This window comes from Heterocephalus glaber, unplaced genomic scaffold, assembly GCF_053883595.1.
Source record: "Heterocephalus glaber isolate CG9 unplaced genomic scaffold, H.glaber_assembly_v1.0 deba00001733, whole genome shotgun sequence".
In the NCBI taxonomy this organism is placed as follows: domain Eukaryota; kingdom Metazoa; phylum Chordata; class Mammalia; order Rodentia; family Bathyergidae; genus Heterocephalus; species Heterocephalus glaber.
The window spans coordinates 4,025,167-4,032,874 of NW_028258444.1; the positions used below are offsets into that span (position 1 = coordinate 4,025,167).

The 7,708-nt window shown below is 44.9% G+C and overlaps 1 pseudogene; it reads left to right on the plus strand.

Annotated features, from left to right (window-relative positions):
* The first annotated feature begins 472 nt into the window (after window positions 1–472).
* On the plus strand, window positions 473–1,819 carry LOC101718364 (N-fatty-acyl-amino acid synthase/hydrolase PM20D1 pseudogene; annotated as a pseudogene).
* Window positions 1,820–7,708: the final 5,889 nt, after the last annotated feature.

The window sequence follows — 7,708 nt, forward strand, 5'->3', positions numbered from 1 at the left end:
TCACCCTGCTTTCTTGATACCATCTGATAAGAAGAGGGCTGTAGTGTGCTCTTAGATGTATGGATCGGTGAACAGAAACAAGGGATGTGTAAATTCGCCTATAGCTTTTATGAGTCACTTACAGTCACTTGTTATCACCAGATGTTAAAACCAAAAAGACAATAGCCAGAACGACTAAGCTGTTTTATATAAAAGCCTTACCTCTTTCCTTTGTGATTGTCAAACACTGTCAGGAGAATAAACTGCTGTTCGCCCCCCAGGCTGTCTCCTTTTCTTTCTTTAAAGGTCGGTGCTCTCCAGGATCTCCAGTCTCCCTCTAGAGAGACCACTGACAGTCAACCAGTGAGATTACAAGTACAGTCACTGTCTGCTTCCTGTCTACTAGGCTAAGAATCAACCTCCTCTGACCAGCCCCTCCACCACAATGCCCTGCCTTGGAGCCAGCTGACTTTGGACCAAAACCTCTACAAACTGTGCCATCCAGATTCCAACAATGTCTTTTAGCCATGAGGAGTCCAACACCACAGCCCTGGCTGAGTTTGGAGAATACAGAGAGTCCTTTCTACAGTGTTCCAAGCCAGCTTTATCAAGCATGAAGTTGTAGGAAACTATAGCCACCTATTCACAGTGCAAGGCTTAGACCCCAGCTTGCAGCCCTACATGCTGTTGGCTCACTTTGATGTCATGCCTGCCCCTGAGGAAGGCTGGGAGGTGCCCCTGAGGAAGGCTGGGATGTACCCCTGTTCTCCAGGTGGGACCGTGATGGCTTCATCTATGGTCGGGGCACACTGGACAACAAGAACTCCGCCATGGCGATCCTGCAGGCCTTGGAGCACCTGCTGTTCAGAAACTACATCCCACAAAAATCTTTCTTCACTGCTCTGGGTCACGATGAAGAGGTATCAGGGACAAATGGGCCTCCGAAAATCTCGGTGCTGCTACAGGCCATGGGTGTCCAGCTGGCTTTCATTGTGGATGAGGGCAGCTTCATCTTGGATAGTTTCCTTCCCAGGCTCAAGAAGCCCTTTTCCATGATTTTCATCTCAGGGAAAGGTGCAGTGGACCTCATGCTTTGGGTAAATATGACTCCAAGCCACTCTTCAGCTCCTCCGAAAGAGACAAGCATTGGCATCCTGTCAGCTGCCATTAGCTGACTGGAGCAGACCCCAGTGCCAACCATGTTTGGAACCAGGCAGTTGAAGACAATATTGCAGCAAGTGGCAAGCGAGTTTCCTTTCCCTACCAATATAGTCTTGAGCAACCTGTAGCTATTTTGGCCCTTTGTAAGCAGGTTCTTGGAGAAAAATCCCATAACGAACGCACTGGTCAGGACCACCATGGCACCCACCATGTTCCAAGCCGGGGTCGAGGTGAATGTCATCCCCCCGGTGGCCCAGGCCATAATCAACTTCCGTATTCACCCTTCACAGACAGTCCATGAGGAACTTGTATTGGTAATACAGACAGCAGACACTACACGAACCTCACCAACGGCATCTATCTGTTCAATCCCGTCTCTCCGCAGCCTGTGGATTTCAGCAGCATTCACAGAGTCAATGAGAAGATCTCAATCCAAGCCTACAAGACCCAGGTGAAATTCATCTTTGAGCTCATCCAGAATGCTGACACGGAATTGGAGGGGATGCCAGACCCTCCTCACCTGCATGATCTGTGAGGTCAAGGAGCAAGCTGGGTGAGGGTGCCAGACCCCAGGGGAAAAGCCAGTGCTGATCAAGGTTTTGACCAAAACCACATTTTAATATATTGCTGGCCTGCCTAGATTACTCCTAAGCTCATCTGAAAACAAGGCCTGGAGTAAGGGAGGACAGCAGAACTCTGGCTTCTCCCCTCCCTTCCTCTCACTGTCTGCATCCTTCCACTGACTGGCACTCACTGCCTTCTTGTTCTTCCTCTTAGAAAGATGTCATCTGTGTTATGCTAATTATTTAACTGCACCACCCTTTGAGCCTGACAACAAATGCAATGTTTAAAAATCTCAACCAGGTTTTTGTTGATGAAAGTGTTAATTTAGGGGGCTTTAGTGGCCTTTTCTTTGTATATTGATTCTTGCTAGAACTTTCTCCCCCCTGCCCCAGGGCCTTCACACGGAACTATATCCTCAGCCATTTTAATTTTTTTATTTTGAGAGAGAGTCTCACTAAGTTGCCCAGTTGGAACTTGAATTTACAACCCTTCAGCCTCCGCCTCTCTCAGTGCTAGGATTAGAGGTACACACCACCGCACCTGGCTCACCCTCTCTCTTCTGGAACTCAAGAGCTGCGTCTTTATCTCTCCTCACCTGCCCCTGCCTCCCTCTCCCTACTCGAACAGTTATAATACCTCTGAAACTGGACTTAGTGAAACTGAAGCTACTGTAATTGCCACCACAGTCGGTCGGTGAAGGGATCTAAGCGGCACCAGCTGATGAGGTTGAGGGGCAAGCCTGAGCAGGGACCTCGGGAAACCCCAGACCTCCTCACTCTGAAGGCTGGGGCCTGGAGAAGAAACCCTCTGTCCTTGGGCTCCTCCCAAGGGCTGTCTGGGCTTTGCTCCCTCCCCTGCCCTGTTCCTACCACCTGCTGCTGCTGTCCCACCCCAGGAGGCACTAATCTGTGGGACATTTCCTGTCATAGCCTATGGGCTGAGCTCCCAAGGGACGGGAACTCATGACCCGGCCTCTGAGTGGAGCCCAGAACCAGCAGAGCCCTGGCCCTGCCATCATGTCCTGGTTCAGGCCAATCAAGGGGAAGTGGACAGCACAAGGCAGGAGGGGAAGGGGGAGACTGGCCTGGGGGCTATGCCCTGGGCTCGGGGGACATGGAAAGACACAAGCAGCCTCCATCAGGGCTAGCAGAGCCCTGTCTTTTTGCTCTGGGCTCCAGCGCTGAGCATACTCAACTACGCAGTCACTGCCAGGTGGGAGCATTGGAAAGCAGCATTGCTGTGGCTCAAAGCCTGGAGCTGTGCTTTGTGGATTACAAGGAAGTTGGGGTCACAGAGGAAACTGGGACTTGAGAGGCTCCCCTCTTCTCTCCTTCCGTGCCCTCCTGGGTTTGAGAGCAGTGGGTTCCTTTGCCCTCTCCTCGTAAAGCCCTGTGCCCCTGTGCTCCCCATTCCTCACCTCCCCCCCGTGGATGTGAGCTGTTTCTTGGAGCTCTGGCTCCATTGCCAGTGTTAGAAACAGTGCAGGGATTATTCAGGCTTTTTTTGCCGCTCCTCCTAATGTTCACCCTCCTCCCCTCGCCCTCCCTTGTTTTGGCCAATTCAGTTCTTATTCAGCCTTTGCCAGAGGGCAAGCTGAAGCACAGGAAGAATCCTGCCATACAGGGCAGTTTCATACCCTTCCCCAGCACAGCCCCTCGAGAGCCCCGTGAAGAAGGAGCTGCTACCCCTTGCTATAGGGGAGAACTTGATTCCCAGGGCTGTCACACCTCTTGCTGGGGACAGTGGGCACAAACTGTATCATCTGCCTCCAAACTCACACTTGTGCCATGTCCTAACTTACCATGACATCCACCACCCATCGATTGTCTTAGTTCATCCTTATGACAACTGCTGTGGTTTGTGTCCCCCAGAATTCATGTGTCGGAAACTTCATCCCCAGGGTTATGTGTGAATGGTAGTAAGAGGGTGGAAACTTATTCAGACCATGATCTGCAGAGGTGAGGCCACTGGAAGATGCTCACAGGGTACAGTCCCATGACTGACCTGAAATGTTCACTTTTCCTAGTCATTTTTATCTTGGGGAAGAGTCAGGAGTCACACAGCAGCCAGGTGTGGTGATGCAAACCTGTAATCCTAGCACTCTGGAGGCTGAGGCAGGAGGAACACCATGAATTCAAGGCCAGTCTGGACTCCATAGTGAGTTTAAGAGCAGTCTGAATTACATAGCAAGACCCTGTTTCAAAAAACTAAAAAAAAAAGTTATACAGTGCCAGACATGGTGAATCAGGTAGATGAAGACACACTGTATTATTTTTACAAAGCTGCCTTTCTGTTGGATGGCACTCAGCAGGAACATACACTTTATTGATAATGCCTCTTAAAGACCTTCACAAAAGGACTCCCAGAACTGCTTCAGAAAGTGGTAGGAACGATGGTTAAGTGTGATCAAAATAAGAGGGATTGATGGCAACATGTCCTTCACTGTAATACATTTTTTAGGTGTCAATGCTATTTTTTGATCAGCCCTTGTATATGTCAAAAATATATGTATATTTTAAAAACATAGAAAGAGACCAGAAGACACATAGGTATGCGAGCTCCACCTTGTGACTCTGCCAGCCAGAAGGCTTCACCAGGGGCTAACCCTGCCCTCCCCCTACCCCACCTGCCCTTGAACTTTGAACCCCCAAAAACATGAACCAAAATAAACCTCCTTTCTTTATAACTCAAACACACACACACACACACACACACACACACACACACACACACAAGTACAGTCACTTAGGTAATATTGATCCAATGAGAAATCACAAGGTGGACAAAACTATGAACAACCAATAAGATTATTATAAGTATAGTCACTTAGGTAACATTGATTAAATGAGGATCCAATGGGGAAACAAGTCACATAGCAAGAGTACAAGGAATGAGCAAGGATTTAGGGTGGTAAGGGGTGGGTCAGGGATCTTTCTTGGAAGATCCTGGTCCCCCACCCAGGTAATTGATATCTATTTAGAATATAAGTCACGGCTACTTACCCTATGTGTGTGTGGTAGTTTCCTTTTACAATGCTGGCCTTTAGTGAATGTGTCTTGATTGTCCTCCATGTTGGCTCCTTGTGGGCTGGCCCTATCTAACTGCCTACAAGATATCTAATTAACTTACCTATCTATAATAATATCATATATAATGCATATTTTCCATGTAACTATATGGAACTAAGGTACCTTAATAGTATTTTAGTATTTATCAAATGAAAGTTTTATGAGTTACTCAATTCCCTGGCCATTGGCCATTTGGATTCCTTCCAGTTGGGAGAGAGATGCAAGCAATGAGCATTTATGTTTTGGGTTTTCCTAAAATATATTTTGAATTATTTTCTTATGATGGGATTCCTAGGATTAGAATGCCTGGACCAGAAGCATTGAATATGTGTCCTGAGGGTACCAGTTTCTACTCTCACCAGCAGTGGTCAACATTTAAATCTGAATGTCAACAGGACCTTGAAATTGTAAGGGCATCTGGACAGCTGGGAGTGAGAGGAATTGGAGCTAGACACATACATTTAGGACTTCTTCACAGAAAATAATCAAAACAGGATGAAGAGAAATACAGCATCATGGTGAATGATGAATCTGAAAGAAATATTTATGACTTCTCATTTCCGGGTGTAGCACAGAGGGCTCTGTGGCTTGTCCAAGGTCTCATTAGTTGCAGATAAGGAGGCAGAGCAGGAAGTAGGACAGGGAGGTGACAGAAGACAACAACCACAGAAGTGAAAGATGAAAACTTTGTTCCACAGGTTACTGCACCCTTGTGTCAAACAGCAAAAAATAAATTTAAAAAACAACTCCATACTGATTTCCACAGAGGTTGCACCACTCTACACTCCCACCAACAGTGGAGCAGGGTTCCTTTTCCACAAAACCCCGCCAGCATTTGTTACTGGTTGATTTTTTGATAGCAGCCATTCTTTCCGGAATGAGATGGAATCTCAGCATTGTTTTCATTTGCATCTCTCAAATGTGTAAATAAGGATCAAAATGTATAATAGATAACACGAAATAGAAAGAAAAGTTCCAAAAGGGAAGGGGAACTGGGAGGGATAGGGGAAAGGAAAGAAGGGAAAGGAATAAATATGAGAAAAGGAAAAAATGGAAACAAAGTCTTTGTAAATAGAGAGGGATGGAGGGGCTGAAGGGAGGGCAGGGGAATGGGGGGAAAAAAAGAACCAAGGTATATCATGTAAAGGTGCAAATTCCCAATGATGAATGTCATTATACTGTATACCTAAAATGTACCAATAAGAAAGGAAGGTAAGTTCTTGGGTTTGGAGAGGGTGGCTTCTGGCTTTCTGATTCTCCTCTGGTCCTCCCTTACCTCTGAGAACTGACTGGTACCCTGCTTTACATATAGACTTTAAACATTTACAAGTCCACAAACATTAAAAAGTTGCCTAGTTCTGCCCCAGCTTGTAGTCTGAAGCAATAAAATAAATTTTAAAATCAACTTTTTATGATTCTGCCTATAAATTGTAACTAGCCTCAAGTTTTTGAATGATTAAAAAACTAGACCAATTAACTTAATAACATCTAATTAAATATTTTCCTTTTATGATTTTTGGTATATGTCCATCTTGTATGTGAATAAAGAATATTGGCCTCCATATTGCAGCAGAAACCTGAATTAAACAACCCAGAGCCACTTTCTCTCCTACAAGTGCAATCCTTGGGGCACTCTTACATGCATGGGCAACCAAAATCAAGTACCTTGCTATATCGGCTTCAGGAATGGAAAGCAGTCAGTGCTCCTGGAAGTGTGGAGAATCCAGACAAACACAGATAAGACAAGCATTCGTTGGAGAAAAAGGAGGCTGCAAATGACTTCTAGACTTAATTGACAGTTTCAGTAGAGCAGCTGGATACAAGGTCAACACTCAAAAATCAATAACCTTCTTTTACACAAATAACAGACTCACTGAGAGAGAAATTAGGGAAACAATACCTTTCACAATAGCATCCAAAAAAATGAAATATCTAGGAATCAAACTAACGAAGGAAGCAAAAGACCTCTACATTGAGAACTACAACACTCTTAAAAAAGAGATCGAAGAGGATATAAGAAAATGGAAAGCACTCCCCTGTTCCTGGGTAGGAAGAACCAATATAGTGAAAATGGCCATACTTCCAAAACTGCTATACAGATTCAATGCAGTTCCGATTGAAATTCCAACAGCATATTTCACAGAACTAGAGAAAACAATCCAAAAGTTTATCGGGAACTAGAAGGGATCTAGAATAGCAAAAGCAATTCTAGGCAACAGAGTCATGGCAAGGGGTATCACAATTCCCAACTTGAAACTATACTACAAAGCCACTGTGATAAAAACAGCATAGTACTGGCAAAGACACAGACCTGAGGATCAGTGGACTATATTAGAAGATGCAGAAACAACCCCAGACACACTCAGCTACCTCATCTTTGACAAAGGAGCCAACCATTCTCACTGGAAGAAAGATAGCCTCTTTAATAAATGGTGTTGGAAAAACTGGATTTGAACTTGCCAAAGATTAAAACTAGACCTCTATCTTTCACCATCCACTAGACTAAAATTGAAGTAGATTAAAGATTGAAATTCTAAAACAGAAACACTAAATTTGCTGGAAGATAAGTTAGGTAAAACTCTCGAAGACATTGGCATCTGAAAGGACTTTATGAACAAATCCTCAGTAGAATGGGAACTAGCACAAAGAATCAACAACTGGGATCTCCTCTTATTAAAAAGCTTCTGCACTGCAAGAGAAACCACCAACAGAGCTAAGAGACAACCTACAATGTGGGAAAAAAATTTTTACTAGCTGTTCTTCAGACAAAGGTCTACTATCTAGAATATATAAAGAACTCAAAAAAATCGACCCCCCCCAAATATAAAGATCCAATTCAAACACGGGCATCTGAAATGAACAGACATTTCTCAGACAAAGAAGTAAAAGGAGCAAATAAACATATAGAAAAATGTTCAACATCACTGGTCATTCGA